The following is a 17,104-nucleotide window of genomic DNA, read 5'->3' as shown; positions in this document are numbered from 1 at the left end:
CCTCTTGCCTCTGCTGACCTTAAGTGGCTTTCCCTTAAGGTGCTGCTCTTGCTGGCTATTGCTTCAGCTAGAAGGGTCTCGGACTTGGGTGCCTTATCCTGTAAGTCTCCCCATCTGATTTTTCACCGTGACCGGGCGGTTCTTAGAACGTGGCCAGGTTATTTACCCAATGTGGTGCCTTCCTTCCACCTTAATCAGGAGATTGTGGTTCCGGCCTTTAATTCCCGAGTTGTCTACCAAAGAGCGGTCTTTGGGTGTAGTACGGGCTCTCCGTATCTATAGGAAGAGAACTTCCTCCATTTGGAAATCTGAATCTCTTTTCGTGCTGTTTGGTTTTCACAAACGTGGCTGGCCTGCTTCCAAGCAGACTCTGGCCAGATGGATTAGAATGGTGATTGCACATGCTTATGTACAGGCTGGTCATCCGGTTCCTGCCACCATCAAAGCCCATTCTACTCGGTCGGTTGGACCTTCTTGGGTGGCCCACCGTGGTGCGACTCTTGAACAATTGTGCAAGGCAGCTATGTGGTCCTCAGGGAACCCGTTCATTAGGTTCTATGCCTTCGATACTTCCGCCTCCCAGGATGCCTCCTTTGGACGCCGTGTTCTTGTGCCCGCTACGGTGCATCATCTCCCATAAGGAACTGCTTTAGGACATCCCCGATGTTAATCCTTGTGGAACCCAGTGTACCCGCAGCAGAAAACGAGATTTATGATAAGAACTTATCGTTGTTAAATCTTTCTGCGAGGTACACTGGGCTCCACAAGGCGCCCACCCTGACACATTTAGCTTCTTTGGGTTGGTATGGCATAGCCGCTGACACCCTGTCCTGTGGTGAGTGTGTGGTGTAATTGGCTACGAGTGATTGTCGTCTCTGGTACCTGCTACTACATTGGGCTGGTTAACGAAACTGAGCTCCTGTGCACGGAGGCGGGGGTTACAGAGGAGGCGGCGCTGTGCATCTTGGGAACAGTCAAAGCTTTGAGCCTGTTGGTGCCTCGGTGTCACGCTCGGTGTTAGTTGGGGTTCTGACAACTGAGTTTTGGATGAAGGGACAGCTACCTGTGAAGAGAGTAAATGAGGTGGCTGAATGTAATTCCTCCTCATGGGGTGGAAGCCAAACTAAGTGTTAACGTTGGCCGGAGGGCATAAATAAAAGGAGGACTTTGTAGGAAGATAACTGTAGTTTTAATGAATAATCAGGTTGTACACAAATATTGCAGAAATTGAAGAAACTGGGAGAATTAGAGTCTATGGTTAAATGACTTGAAGAGTGAAGCTGAAGAACTCCGGTAAAGAAGAACTGAAGGCTGTGTTTTATGATTCAAAGACGAGGCTGAAGTACTTGGACTTTGAAGAAATGAAGACGTGGTTTGTGATTGAAATACGAGGCTGAAGAACTTGTACTTTGAAGAAATGAAGACATCTGTGGGAACCGCCGTTAGCACCTGGAGCTCCTCTACGACATGGGACCCCGTGAGCGCTTCCACGAGTGGCAACGGACTTAGACAGCAGGACTGCAGCAGCGCTTAGGTAACCGATGGATGAGAGCAACCAGTACCAGGGAACCAGAAGTAACCTGGGAGCACAGAGCTGGAGAACCTTTCACAAGGAGGTAACATGAAGCACTGGCACTCTCCCTCTGAGCCAGCCCCCTTTTGTAAGGGGAGAATACGCAGGATTGGCTGGACACAGATTGGGAACTTCATTGGTAATACTCTGGTCTCCAACATGGCTGCCCCCAGCACAGGAGACATACTTAGCTGTTAACACACAGCTTTAGCCAGCTTCGGTCTCTGACACACTATACTGTGTCACCACCAGAGGACCTCACCGCAGCGATCCCCGCAGCAGCGCCGGCTCTCCAGACCCTCGGCCCCCGGCCCTTGGTAGCTGTACATCCATTTAGGAGGACCCGCCGCCAGCAGCTCCTTGCTGCTGCAGCCGCGCCAACCAGCGGGACGGTAACCAACGGGAGCATCCGCTGGAGGTAAGGCTCCGGAGCCTGACAGTACCCCCCCTTTTTAGTGTGGGCTCCGAACACCCTTGTGCTTTCATCGGATTCTTGGTATGAAAGGCCCGGACTAATCTTGGAGCGTGGACGTCCTCTTCAGAAACCGAGGACCTTTCCTCCGGTCCATATCCCTTCCAATCAATAAGATATTGGAGACGACCATATTTTTTAAGACAGTCAAGGATCCTATGCACTTCAAATTCTTTTCCCTGAGCAGCTTGCACCTTGCGAGGTCTAGGGAGCGCAACCCGAAAATGGTTAAGTATGAGAGGTTTCAGTAAGGAGATGTGAAATGCATTTGGGATCTTCAAGTACGGAGGCAACGTCACTTTGTATGCTACTGGATTCAATACTTTTTTAACAGGATATGGTCCAATGAATCTGGGGGCAAATTTCTTGGAAGGGACCTTGAGTCTTAAGTTTCGAGTAGAAATCCAGACTTGATTACCCACTTTGAGACTAGGGACAGCCTTCCGTTTCCGATCTGCAATTTTTTTTAATTTATTGGATGTTTTAAGCAGAGCCTCATTAACTTGTTTCCACATCTTAGTGAATTGCTGAAGGGCTAACTCTGCGGCAGGTACGTTGAGAGCTGGAAGAGATTGGAAAGCAGGAACACGTGGATGAAGTCCATAATTCACATAAAAGGGTGTGGAATGGGTAGCGGAATGGTAGAGATTATTATGAGCAAATTCAGCAAATGGAAGATAGTCCAGCCAATCGTTCTTAGAAGAAGACATGAAGAGTCGTAGGAATGTCTCTAAATCTTGGTTCACTCTCTGTCTGGCCATCCGTTTGGGGATGGTATGCAGAGGAGAAACTTAATTCCATTCCAAGAGCTGAACTCAGTGCTGTAATGGACCCAGTCCCAGCTGGATGATGAGGAGTACTTTTTGCCAGCCTGTTTCTGGATTCAGTGCGTAAGTGTAAAGAGGCAGGACAGAACTGTGTTATCACCTATACAGCAGGCTGCCTGGACATCACATATTATTGTGAAACATAATGCCTCTCTTTATATGTGTTTGTGCTTATTCGGGAATAATATCTCTAGCCTGATGTTTTGTACAGAATGCATATGATGATGTATATATATGAATGTATTGGTTATTGTGTTATAGTTTGTAAAATAATGTTCCCCCCAGGTGACTGCTGAGATAACCTGTGTGTTTGCTGTTGGGTAGATACAGCCAATCTCAGATGTCAGGCCATACAACCCCCTCATTCTTCCCCACACAATGGATTACAGGCCACACAATCAGATTAATTCAGTAAGGTTAATTGAAGTGCAGACACTAACTAGGCATTGCGGTGCCGTCAGTGGCGAGAATCCATGGCGCAGGACGCTGTGTGAGCTGGTATCGCAGGCCAGGGGGACACAGGAATACTGTAACATCGATAGACCGCAGGCATCTGTAATCACATACTACTGTGGGGACTTAGTAAGTAAGATACCATCATGGCTTGCAATTGTTAATGTTATTGTGTACTGTGTGTGTATATTTACAATAAAGGGCATTTGCCACTTTACTAAACTGTTTACCTGAGTGATCAGAGAATCCATATCCTCAAGTGCTCTCCAGAATTTAGCCTCAAACTGAGGCCCTCAATCGGAAACTATCTCTTGTGGAAGTCCATGTAACTTTAAGATGTCTGATATGAACATTTTTGATAGTTGTGGAGTGGTTGGAAGACCTGTGAGTAGGACAAAGTGCGCCATTTTGGAAAATCGGTCCACAATGACCCAAATGGTGTTTCGTCCTCTGGAGACAGGTAGGTCAGTTATAAAATCCATGAAGATGTGTGTCCAGGGTTTTTGTGGAACCGATAGCGGATGAAGAAGAACCGATGGTGATCCTCTTGGACTTTTATGTTGGGTGCACTTTGGGCATGCAGCTATGAATTCCAAAACATCTGTCTTCAGATGGGGCCACCAATAGGAGCATTGGATGAACTTAAGAGTCTTGAGGCTACCTGCGTGTCCCATACATGGTGAGGTATGAGCCCACGTGAGCAGTCTTTTTTGGAGTTCTGGTGCAACAAAGGTTTTTCCCGGTGGAAGAAGCGGAGTAGTATGAGTTGCTGCAAAGGAGGCAGGATCTAGGATGAATTGTCTGTCCGGAAGATCTGTGGACTCATCTGAACTCAATGAACGAAAGAGCGCATCTGCCTTCCGATTAAGAGACTCTGGACGATAACTGAGCTTGAAAGAAAAATGTGAGAAGAACAGTGCCCACCTGGCTTGCCGTGGGTTCAAACATGGGAGGTCTGAAGATATAAAAGATTTTTGATCTGTGGTTACTGAGATTGGGTGCTGAGTTCCTTCCAGCAAGTACCTCCACTCTTCAAAAGCAAGTTTAATGGCAAGCAATTCTTGTTCTCCAATGGCGTAGTTTTGTTCTGCCAGAGAGAATCTTCAGGAAAAATAAGCACAAGGATGAGCTTTCTGATCCTTGAAGTACTGGGATAAGATGGCCCCCACTCCTACTGAAGAAGCATCCACCTCCACCTGAAAAGGATATCTGAGATCAAGTTGATGAAGGATAGGAGCAGACATGAAGGCCTCTTTTAGAAACGAAAAGGCTTTTAGTGCGTCAGGTGGCCAAGCTGCAGAATTAGACCATTTTCTTTTTAGTGCTAATCGGGGCAATGATGGAGGAATAATCTTTAATAAACTTCCTATAGAAATTGGCGAAGCCTAAAAAACGCTGGATTCCCTTCAGAGTGGTAGGAAGGGTCCAATCTCTGATTGCTTGGACTTTGTCAGGATCCATCTGTAATTCCCTCCCAGAAATGATGTAACCTAAAAAAGGGATGGAGGGAACCTCAAACGTGCACTTCTCCAGTTTACAAAAGAGTCAATTTTCCCGAAGACGTCTCAAGACTTCTCTGACTTGTTCCTGGTCTTTCAGATCTTTGGAAAATATTAGAATATCGTCCAGATACACAACCAGGCACTTATAGAGGAGGTCTCAGAATAATTTGTTGACATAATTCTGGAAGACTGCTGGAGCATTGCATAAGCCAAAGGGCATCACCAAATATTCGTAATGCCCATCGCGAATATTGAACGCAGTCTTCCACTCGTCTCCTGTGCGATTGCGCATAAGGTTATAAGTTCCATGCAAGTCCAATTTGGTGAAAATGGTAGCCCCCTTTTACTCGGTCAAATAGTTTGGGAATCAAGGGTAAGGGGTATCTGTTCTTAACTGTAACTTCGTTGAGGCCCCGGTAGTCGATACAAGGCCGTAGGCCCCCATCCTTCTTCTTAACAAAAAAAAAAACCCTGCCCTGGCTGGAGAAGAGGAAGGGCGAAGGAACCCTTGGGCCAAATTCTCCTGTATATACTCAGACATTGCTTGGGTTTCTGTGAGCGATAAAGGGTACGTTCAGCCCCTGGGAGGTGTTTTACCAGGCAGTAAATCAATAGGGCAGTCCCAACATCGGTGGGGAGGCAAGGTATCCGCCCCTTGCTTACTGAACATGTCCAGAAAGGGCTGATAGGCATCTGGGAGATCAGTGGAGTGTAGGGTATAAAGAGTGGCTTGACGGTGGATAAACAGATTTGAGAACACGACTCCCCCCAGGCGAGTACATCCATAGTTTGCCAATCCAAGCGGGGTTTGTGCTCCTGCAGCCACGGGAAAACTAGGATTATTTTTTGAGAGGCTTTGGGAATTACCAGGAAAGAGAGAACTTCAGAATGGAGAATACCAACTTTCATCTTCAGAGGAACTGTACGGCTGGTAATGATCCCTTCAGGGATATAACTTCCGTCAACCACGGTGATAGAGATAGCTCACTCCAAATGAGTGGTTGGTATTTCAGACTGTCGGACTAAGGCGAAAGTAATTAAACTTTCTGCAGTTCCAGGATCCAAAAGTGCTGTAACATGAAGGGAGGTAGAGGAAAGTTCCAGACATACAGCCAACAGTGATTCATTCCTGGTAAATTGGTTGGGGAATGCTCCTAGCTTAACCTCCCCTGCGTAAGCTAGGAGTGGGAGTTTCCCGGTCGTTGAAAACCAGACTTAACAAAGTGGTCAGCCGCCCCACAAGACATGCCCTGTCTGCATCTTTGACGTTCCTCAATGGTGAGACGAGATCGGTAGACCTGCATGGGTTCTTCAGTAGACAGTGAGGATGGTCTAGGAGTGTGACAGGCCCGAGGTTTGGGTCGCTCGAACCTTGTTCTCTCAAGACAGCGCTCCTTGTATCATACATCAATCTTGTTACATAAAGAAATAAGCTGATCGAGCTTAACTGGCACATCCTGAGTGACCAGGTCATCTTTAATTTTGTCGGAGAGACCGTTCCAAAAGGCGGCGATGAGAGCCTCTTCATTCCAGCCCACTTTGGAAGACAGAGTATGGAATTGGTTCACGTACTGGGTGACGGAACGGGTTCCCTGACACAGATGCAGTATCTCCAAAGAGGCAGAGGTGGTCCGGCCTGGCTCATCAAAGATTTTACGAAAAGTTGCCATGAATTCTGGGTAATTCGAGAGTATGGGATCAGTTCTCTCCCATAAGGGTGAAGCCCAATCCAGAGCTGGTCCGGTCAGAAGTCAAATGATGTATGCGATTTTGGTCCAATCAGACGGAAAGTTAGCTGACTGAAGCTCAAACTGGATCTCGCATTGATTGAAAAACCCTCGGCATTGCTTTGGACTACTGTCTAATTTACTGGGTGGCGGTAGTTGTAAATGAGGAACTGGAATCAACACTGGAAATGGCTGTGTGAAGAGAATCCTAACGAGTGGAGATATTCTGCATGAACTGTACAATCTGTGTCTGCATGGCCTCCTGTTTAGACGAGACAGAATATCAACAGACGCATCGCCCCCGGTAGCCTGCTCACTTGCTGGATCCAGTGGGCAAGTGCTTACTGTCACACTCGGCATAAGTTGGGGTTCCGACAACGAAGTTTTGGCTGAAGGGACAGCTACCTGTAAGGAGAGTAAATGAGGTGACTGAATGTAATTCCTCCTCATGGGGTGGAAGCCAAACTAAGTGTTAACGTTGGCCGGAGGGCGTAAAGAAAAGGAGGACTTCGTAGGAAGAGAACTGTAGTTTTAATGAATAATCAGGTTGTACACGAATACTGGAGAAATTAAAGAAACTGGAGGAATTAGAGTCTATGGTTAAATGACTTGAAGAGTGTAGCTGAAGAACTCCGGTAAAGAGGAACTAAAGGCTGTGTTTTATGATTCAAAGACTAGGCTGAAGTACTTGGACTTTGAAGAAATGAAGACTGTGGATTGTGATTGAAAGACGAGGGTGAAGAACTTGGACTCTGAAGAAATGAAGACTATGGTTTGTGATTGAAAGACGAGGCTGAAGAACTTGGACTTTGAAGAAATTAAGACATCTGCGGGAACCGCCATTAGCACCTGGAGCTCCTCTATGACCTGGGACCCCGTGAGCGCTTCCACGAGTGGCAACGGACTTAGACAGCAGGACTGCAGCAGCGCTTAGGTAATTGATGGATGAGAGCAACCAGGACCAGGGAACCAGAAGTAACCTGGGAGCACAGAGCTGGAGAACCTTTCACAAGGAGGTAACATGAAGCACTGGAACTCTCCCTCTGAGCTAGCCCCCTTTTGTAAGGGGAGAACACGCAGGATTGGCTGGACACAGATTGGGAACTTCATTGTTAATACTCTGGTCTCCAACATGGCTGCCCCCAGCACAGGAGACATACTTAGCTGTTAGAACACAGCTTTAGCCAGCTTCGGTCTCTGACACACTATACTGTGTCACCACGAGAGGACCTTACCGCAGCGATCCCCGCTGCAGCGCCCGGCTCTCCAGACCCTCAGCCCCCGGCCCTTGGCAGCCGCACATCTGTCCAGGAGGACCCACCGCCAGCAGCTCCCTGCAGCCACGCCAACCAGCAGGACGGTAACTCACGGGAGCACCCGCCGGAGGTAAGGCTCCGGAGCCTGACACTCGGATCAAGATCCTACTCTACACCCTGATGTTAATCCTTGTGGAGACCAGTGTACCTCGCAGAAAGAGATTTAACAACGGTAAGTTCTTATCATAAATCTCATTTTTCTCTAGCATCCATAAGGGATATTGAGGGAATCTAGTACAATGGGGACATCCCAAAGCTTCCAGAATGGGCGGGAATGTGCGGAGACTTCTGCAGCACCGGTAATGAAGTTGCAATGATACTGTTTTTGTGCGCACAAATAGGCAGCTCCAATGAACCAAGAGATATGGGATCACACCTCAGACCCCCAGCAATAGTACACAAAAGGACAAATTATCTCTGGCTCATATGTGCTCCCAAATAATAAACAAAAAATGTAGAAGGTAATGTAAAAGAATAAATGTACTCCCCTGGTTTAATACAGTTCTCTTTGGAGTTCCACTTGTCTTTAAAAGCAATGTTTAACATAAAAGAAAGCACAAAACACAAAGATCCTTGTGTAATACTGTTAGGTAAAACTGCACATTCAAATAAAATTGTGTCACCCCACTGATAGTGATTTGTGAATTATGTTGGGGTTTTAACCCCTAAATCCAACCACTCACAACAGTGAATAAAAAGAAAGGCTTAGCATTTATTCTTCATCAACAGAGGTGCCGTCACCATGAATTTCAGGGGATGCCCCTTTCAATAAAAAACTCACAAGTTATAACTTGCATGTAGACATATAGAATAACTCAATCTTTTAGTTCCATCAAAGGAGAAGAAATCAGGGGATGCCCCTTTCAACAAGACACTCACAAACTGAACCTTGTGTATAATACAGGGTAGGTGGGTCTTTGCTCTTCTTTATCGTTGTTATTAATCCACATTCATCTCTTAGGATAAATCCTCAAAGTAAAGTGAAGTAATATGCTGGTTTTGGACAGTATAAAAACACTTTATTTTAAAACAACAATACTTTTAAAAAAACTCTAGGGAGCATACCTGGATTGGAGATTGTTCAGGGATTGGATGGTAAATGCAAAGAACGGGGCCCCGTTTAAGCGATCCCATAGTCCTCTCCTCAAGGGATAATGTCCCTTCCATGGCACAGGTTCCCCCACCTATGCGTTTCGATCCTCTAGGGATCTTTGTCAAGGTGTATGGGGTAACCTGTGTTGTGTGCAATTTATACTCAGTATAATGAGTGATATGATTCAGGTGTACATAATTAGCAATATCACCCTTCCCTCTGTATACCCAAGAAAGGTATTTCTTTAGTTGATTACAGTCTTTTAGAAAAAAAACATGGTCCGGGTCATGAATCAACTCTTATCCCATCCTAATATGGCCGCTGGCTCACTTACGTCCTTTTCTAATATGGCGTCCGCCACACTTCCGCCAGGGACACGTCTCGCGATCTCCTTCCTCTTTCATTATATTCCTCCAGTCTTTATCTAAAACGACATTCGCCCCACTTCCACCTGAAGTGCGTCCCGCGATCTCCTCTCCCCTCTGTTATGGTGCTTCAATATTAGTTCTGTTCGGCATGCATGTTCCTATGTCCGTTTCTTATCGTGGGAACTTCCTGTTAAATGTTACCATAGTAACCTCCACGACGAGTACCTATAGAAATATCTTTAGGGCATCCATATAAAATGAGAAAAATACATACATGTAACCTTTGTTGAATCCTAATAAAAACAATACATGACATAACACTGTATGATCTCTATTATTTAATATGACCAACTCGTAATTTAATAACTGATAAATTGGACTTGTATAAAAAAAATTTAAAAGGAATTATATAAATCCTCACTATAAGACATTCCATTCAGATAAAATATAAATTGTGATATCTTATATTTTCAAGTCTCTAGTTTAACGCTTATTATAAAAACCATTGTAACTCAAAGTCACTATTGAGACCCAAAGGCAGCAAATTTTATAGTTGTCTATATAAGTAATTTCCATTTTGGCAAGAATGCTTAAAATATCTTTTGATCTCTCCATTGTTTAACTAATTTTAAACCATAAAAAATTTTCACCTCATGCAAGGAACATTTATGTTTTTCCTTAAAATGACTCGATAATGCATGGGTGTCAAGACCTTTTTTGATGTTTCTACAATGTTCGGCTATTCGTACCTTTTTAAAGGTCTTGTCGTACGGCCAATGTCAAGTTTGTTGCATATGCATTCCACTGCATAAATCACATTGGCCGTATTACAAGTTATAAATTCCTCTACTTTATGTTCAAATCCATTAATGACAATTAATCCATTGATATTTCTGCAGCCAATACAGGAACTGCACCTATAAAAACCCTTCAATCTATTGTAGCTGATTCGTTCCTCTTTTTTTTGGATGCATACTTCTCACTAACTGATTCTTAATATTTTTTGCTTTCCAGTATATATGTATAGGTCTATCAGGTAGCAACTTCCTTATTACTGGATCCCTTTGTAGGATACACCAATTTTTTCTACAGACTTTCTCTATATCCTTATGCTGTGAGTTAAAATCAGTGATAAATGCCCACTGATATTTGTCATCCTCATTTCTATTTCCTTTATTCTGCAGTAGATCCTTTCTGTCCATCCTCTGTGCTTTTATGAGGCTATCTTCTATTTTACCCTGACCATATCCACAAGCCAAAAATTACTGTTTTATGTTTTGTGTTTGTTCTTCAAATGTAGGGTCATTTGTGCAGTTCCATCTCAGGCGCTTAAATTGCCCACCTGGGATGGAATCAAGCCAACTCTTATGGTGACAACTATCCATATGGATGTTCGTAGCTGAATCAGTAGGTTTATGGTATGTTTTAGTTTCCAGTTTGCCTTCTTTGATATATATGGTGATATCCAAAAAATGTAAACAAGAATCACTAATCTCAAAAGTAAGCTTAATATTCTGAGTGTTACTATAAAGATAAGAACAAAAGGTCTCCAAACTTTCCCTATTTCCTCTCCAAATAAACAATATATCATCTATATATCGTAACCACAAAACCAGGTTCGCCCCCAGACTCTTATTCTGCCAAACATGTATCTTCCCAGAGTCCCATAAATATGTTTGCGTAACTGGGGGTGAACCTGGTTCCCATGGCCATGCTCTGAATATAAGGCTCCCTTGAAGAGGAAATAATTATGTTCTAAAATTAACATTATTTCTTCAATTAAGAATTCTTGTAAAGTTTGATCTATTCTAGATCTGGACAAAAAAGTTTTACTGCCTCAATCCCATAAGTATGTGATAATAGTATAAAGCAAACTAATGTCTGCACTCACCACAAAATTTCCTTCTTCCCATATAGTAGAACTGAGTAAATTTAGAACGTCTCTTGTGTCCTTCAAATGGGACCTATTAGTAAGCACTAAAGGTTGAAGGTGATAGTCAATTAGCTGGAACAGATTGGCAGTTATAGAATCCACTCCGGATACTATCGGTCTTCCGGGTGGACATTTGGCTGTCTCATTACTTCCTGTTCATATAGAGTTAAAAAAGAACAGTACCATCATTATAAAACCCACAGATAAGGGAGGAGGTGTTGTGCTCATGGATGTGGAGAAATATGAACAGGAAATAATGAGACGGCTAAATGATATGACGGTATATAGCAAATTAAAGAAGGATCCTACAGATACTTTCCAATTACATCTTAGAACAATTATAGACATGTATCGTTCAAATGGGACTATAAGTGAGGAGGCTAAATTTATTATTATTGAAAACCCCCAGATCCCGGTAATATACGTTTTGCCCAAAGTTCATAAGGACCCTGTATGTCCACCCAGAAGACCGATAGTATCCGGAGTGGATTCTATAACTGCCAATCTGTCCCAGCTAATTGACTATCACCTTCAACCTTTAGTACTTACTAACAGGTCCCATTTGAAGCACACGAGAGACATTCTAAATTTACTCAATTCTACTATATGGGAAGAAGGACATTTTTTTGTGAGTGCAGACATTAGTTCACGTTATACTATTATTTCACATACCTATGGGATTGAGGCAGTAAACACTTTTTTGTCCAGATCTAGAATAGATCAAACTTTACAAGAATTCTTCATTGAAGAAATAATGTTAATTTTAGAACATAATTATTTCCTCTTCAAGGGAGCCTTATATTCAGAGCATGGCCATGGGTACCAGGTTCACCCCCAGTTACGCAAACATATTTATGGGACTCTGGGAAGAGACATATGTTTGGCAGAATGAGAGTCTGGGGGCGAACCTGGTATCGTGTCACGATATATAGATGATATATTGTTTATTTGGAGAGGAAATAGGGAAAGTTTGGAGACCTCTTGTTGTTATCTAAATAGTAACACTCAGAATATTAAGCTTACTTTTGAGATTAGTGATTCTTGTTTACATTTTTTGGATATCACCATATATATCAAAGAAGGCAAACTGGAAACTAAAACATACCATAAACCTACTGATTCAGCTACGTACATCCATATGGATAGTTGTCACCATAAGAGTTGGCTTGATTCCATCCCAGGCGGGCAATTTAAGCGCCTGAGACAGAACTGCACAAATGACCCTACATTTGAAGAACATTTTTGGCTTGTGGATATGATCAGAGTAAAATAGAAGATAGCCTCATAAAAGCACAAAGGATGGACAGAAAAAATCTACTGCAGAATAAAGGAAATAGAAATGAGGATGACAAATATCAGTGGGCATTTATCATTGATTTTAACGCACAGCATAAGGATATAGAGAAAGTCTTTAGAAAAAATTGGTGTATCCTACAAAGGGATCCGGTAATAGGGAAGTTGCTACCTGATAGACCTATACATATATACAGGAAAGCAGAGGCATCACCGGGTGTATTGACACCCGGTGCGCACCCTTAATATGCCAGCACGCCGGAGGCACGGTTGCGTCAAATAGGGGGTGTGGCTGCAAAATAAAGGGGGCGTGACCTTGTGGGTCATCATTCTGGGGGCGTGCCCAGCATCTCCGGAGATGCAGGGTTTTACTGGGTTGCCCCCGGAGACTGTTTGCAGTGCTGTCGGCTCCTCTTCCATGACAGGTACCCGGGTGCTGCAGCAGAATTTCACACTGCAGCACCTGGCTCCTGTCACTGCGGAGGAGCCCACAGATTGGCGTCACCCCTTCTAGGCGTCACACCCGGGTGCGGGACGCACCCCCCGCACCCGGCTTGTGACGCCATTGCAGGAAAGCAAAAAATCTTAAGAATCAGTTAGTGAGAAGTATGCATCCAAAAAAAGAGGAATGAATCAGCTACAATAGATTGAAGGGTTTTTATAGGTGCAGTTCCTGTATTGGCTGCAGAAATATCAATGGATTAGCCACCTCTAAAGTAGATAAAATTGTCATTCATGGATTTGAACATAAAGTAGAGGAATTTATAACTTGTAACATGGCCAATGTGATTTATGCAGTGTAATGTATATGCGACAAATTTTACATTGGCTGTATGCAAGACCTTCAAAGGTACAAATAGCCGAACATTGTAGAAACATCAAAAAAGGTCTTGACACCCATGCATTATCGAGTCATTTTAAGGAAAAACATAAATGTTTTTTGCATGAGGTGAAACATTTTTATGGTTTAAAATTAGTTAAAACAATGGAGAGATCAAAAGATATTTTAAGCATTCTTGCCAAAATGGAAATGACTTATATTGACAAATATAAAACTTTGCTGCCTTTGGGTCTCAATAGTGACTTTGAGTTACAATGGTTTTTATAATAGGAGTTAAACTAGAGACTTGAAAATATAAGATATCACAATTTTATTTATTATCTGTATGGAATGTCTTAGTGAGGATTTATATAATTCCTTTTATATATTGTTTATACAAGTCCCATTTATCAGTTATTAAATTACGAGTTGGTCATTTTAAATAATAGAGATAATACAGTGTTTTATCATGTATTGTTTTTATTAGGATTCAACAAAAGGTTATATGTATGTATTTTTCTCTTTTTATATGGATGCCCTAAAGATATTTCTATAGGTACTCATCGTGGAAGTTACTATGGTAACATTTAACAGGAAGTTCCCACGATAAGAAACGGACATAGGAACATGCACGCCGAACAGAACTACTATTGAAGGACCATAACAGAGGGGAGAGGAGATCGCGGGACGCACTTCCGGTGGAAGTGGGGCGAACGTCGTTTTGGATAAAGACTGGAGGAATATAATGAAAGAGGAAGGAGATCGCGAGACGTATCCCCGGCGGAAGTGTGTCAGACGCCATATTAGAAAAGGACGTAAGTGAGCCAGCGGCCATATTGGGATGGGATAAGAGCTGGTTCATGACCCGGACGATGTTTTTTCTAAATGACTGTAATCTACTAAAGAAATACCTTTCTTGGGTATACAGAGGGAGGGATGATATTGCTAATTATGTACACCTGAATCATATCACTCATTATACTGGGTATAAGGGCCAGTGTGAAGGTGCAGACCAATGTCCAAGCAGAGATGCTGAGGGCGAGACATCACTAGCACTCTGCGAGCCTGGTACAAAGTGCAGAAATTGCTTTTTAATGAACTTAAATGCTGTAGCAACACTTTGAAGATTATAGCAAAAGCAGGAGCTGGAAGCCGAGTGAAAACGAGGTGCAGTGAGCTGGAACAACTGCAACTGCTAAGTGGAGTATCGGTGCCGCAGGAGAGGTCCCACTCAGATAGGGCACTGGAGTACTACGGCTGCATAAAAGTGAAGGACCAAGAACCGCATAAAGATAGATAAGTATAAGCCAGCTTAATTATTGTATAAGTGAGATTGTTTGTCTTCTACTCTTTCTTTTTTCTTTTTTTTCTTTGAGAGTAACAGGGAGTTAGACCTTACAAACAATATGGGAGGGGCTGTGATTGGGGACCTCACTCAGTGCATTTCGTGCAAGATGTATGCACACCTGGAGCTACCGGCCCAGTGTGATTACATCTGCATGAGGTGTGTGCGAATGGTTACCCTGGAAGCCCAGGTAACTGGTCTAGAGCAAGTAACGCGACTGAGGGAGATTCACAATCTCGAGCGAAGTTTAGACAGAACGGTGGAGGAGTTGCGGGAGGGTTCACTGGTAGAAGAGGATAATGATCAGGTAGTCAGCTGGGTCACAGTTAGAAGGAAGAAAAAGAGGGGGAGGCTTGACATCTCTCAACTATCAAACCCGAACAAATTTGCCCGACTGGACGAGGAATCGGAGGATGATAGTGAAGAAATGACGGTGCCGGAGGAGACTGCTCCCTCTAGCATCCAGAGGAGCGGTCCCTCTGGCGCAGTTCGGATAAAAGATAGTGAGGTACCTAGTCAGATGGAGGTGGTAGGGGATTCTATCATCAGGAAGGCAGATAGGGCAATCTGCTACCGGGACCATGATCGCCGTACAGTCTGTTGTCTCCCGGGTGCTCGGGTACGGCACATCGTGGACCAGGTAGATAGATTGTTGGGAGGGGCTGGGAAAGACCCGGCAGTCTTGGTGCACATTTTGTGGAAGGTGGGATGTCCTTAAGAAAGACTATAGGGAATTAGGAAAGAAACTTAAGGCAAGGACATCTAAGGTAATATTCTCCTAAATATTACACGTGCCACACGCTAGTCCAGGGAGGCAGAGGGAGATTAGGGAGGTAAATGTGTGGCTTAGGGATTGGTGCAGGAGAGAGGGGTTTGTGTTCCTGGAACACTGGGCGGACATCTAAGTCAGGCACCATCTCTTTTGTTGTGACAGATTGCACCTGACTGAGGAGGGGGCAGCGGTGCTGGGGGGAAGGATGGTTAGAAGGTTGGAGGAGATTTTAAACTAGGAGCCTGGGGGGAGGGTTTAGCTAGAAACTATGGGTCATGCAGTGAGAATAGTGGGGTGGCGGTAGTAAACAAAATGGGGGAGAAGTTGGGGGGAGGGTAAGAGAAGGCAGTAAGGTTACTAACATGGGTACTAAAAGAGATTTCACCAAAGCACTAACCAATGATGATTACAGGTCATCATTGCTACACAAGGTGAAAGATGTCCTTAACGCAAGGGAAAATACTTATCTTAGTTGTATGTATGTAAACGCTAGAAGCTTTACTGGTAAAAAGGGCGAACTAAAAATACTTGCAGCAAGCAAACAGTATGATATTATAGGCATTACTGTAACTTGATGGGATGAATCTCATGATTGGACAGTCAATCTAGAGGGCTATACACTGTTTAGGAGAGACAGTCTAAATAAAAAGGGTGGAGGGGTGTGTCTTTACGTAAAGCCGTTTTTAAAATCTGATCTACGGGAAGATATTCAGGAGGGGACTGTAGACACTGTCGAGACATTATGGGTAGAAATTGCATGCAGGGAAAAAGGAATAAAAAAGTTAGTATTGGGTGTATGCTATAGGCCGCCTGGTATCAACGTATCTGATGAGGAATTGTTACTAAAGCAAATTGAAAGAGCAGCAGGAGTAGGAGACATAGTAGTGATGAGAGATTTTAACTATCCAGAGATAAACTGGAAAAACGATTCATGCGATACTGCTAGGGGCAATATGTTTTTAAACACACTTAATGATAACTACATAGTTCAACTAATTGAGGAACCAACTAGGTACAATGCAATCTTAGACCTGGTATTAACAAACAATGGGGATTTGGTATCAGGTATTATAGTAGGGGAACCCATAGGAAACAGCGACCACAATATGGTCACATTCAATATCAGTTTTCATAAACAGCCCTATACTGGCTCAACTAGGACTCTAAACTTTAGCAAAGCGAATTTTAAAAAGATGAGGGTATTTTTCAGGGATATTGAATGGGAAGGTTTGTTTTTAGGAAAAAATACTATGGAGAAATGGGAGGTACTAAAATTGCTGCTAGCTAAAAATACACTCATATTTATTTCTATGAGCAGCAAAAAAAGGAATAAAAATCATAAACCGATGTGGCTTAACAAAAAGATAAAGGAATTTATGGGCAAGAAAAGTCGATCATTTAAAACATACAAATCTGACAGGGAAACAGAGTCATTTCAGCACTATAAGGAATATAACAAAATATGCAAAAAGGAAATAAGAGCGGCTAAAGTAGAAACTGAAAAACTAGTAGCAAAGCGAATCCCAAAAAATTCTTTAAATACATTAATAGCAAGAGATTAAAGAAGGAGAGTATAGGCCCTTTAAAAGACAAGTTGGGAGTCTTAAGCA

The sequence above is a fragment of the Pseudophryne corroboree genome, chromosome 2 (genome assembly GCF_028390025.1).
Source record: "Pseudophryne corroboree isolate aPseCor3 chromosome 2, aPseCor3.hap2, whole genome shotgun sequence".
NCBI classification, from domain to species: Eukaryota; Metazoa; Chordata; class Amphibia; order Anura; family Myobatrachidae; genus Pseudophryne; species Pseudophryne corroboree.
Note: the sequence above shows the minus strand (reverse complement) of the source record.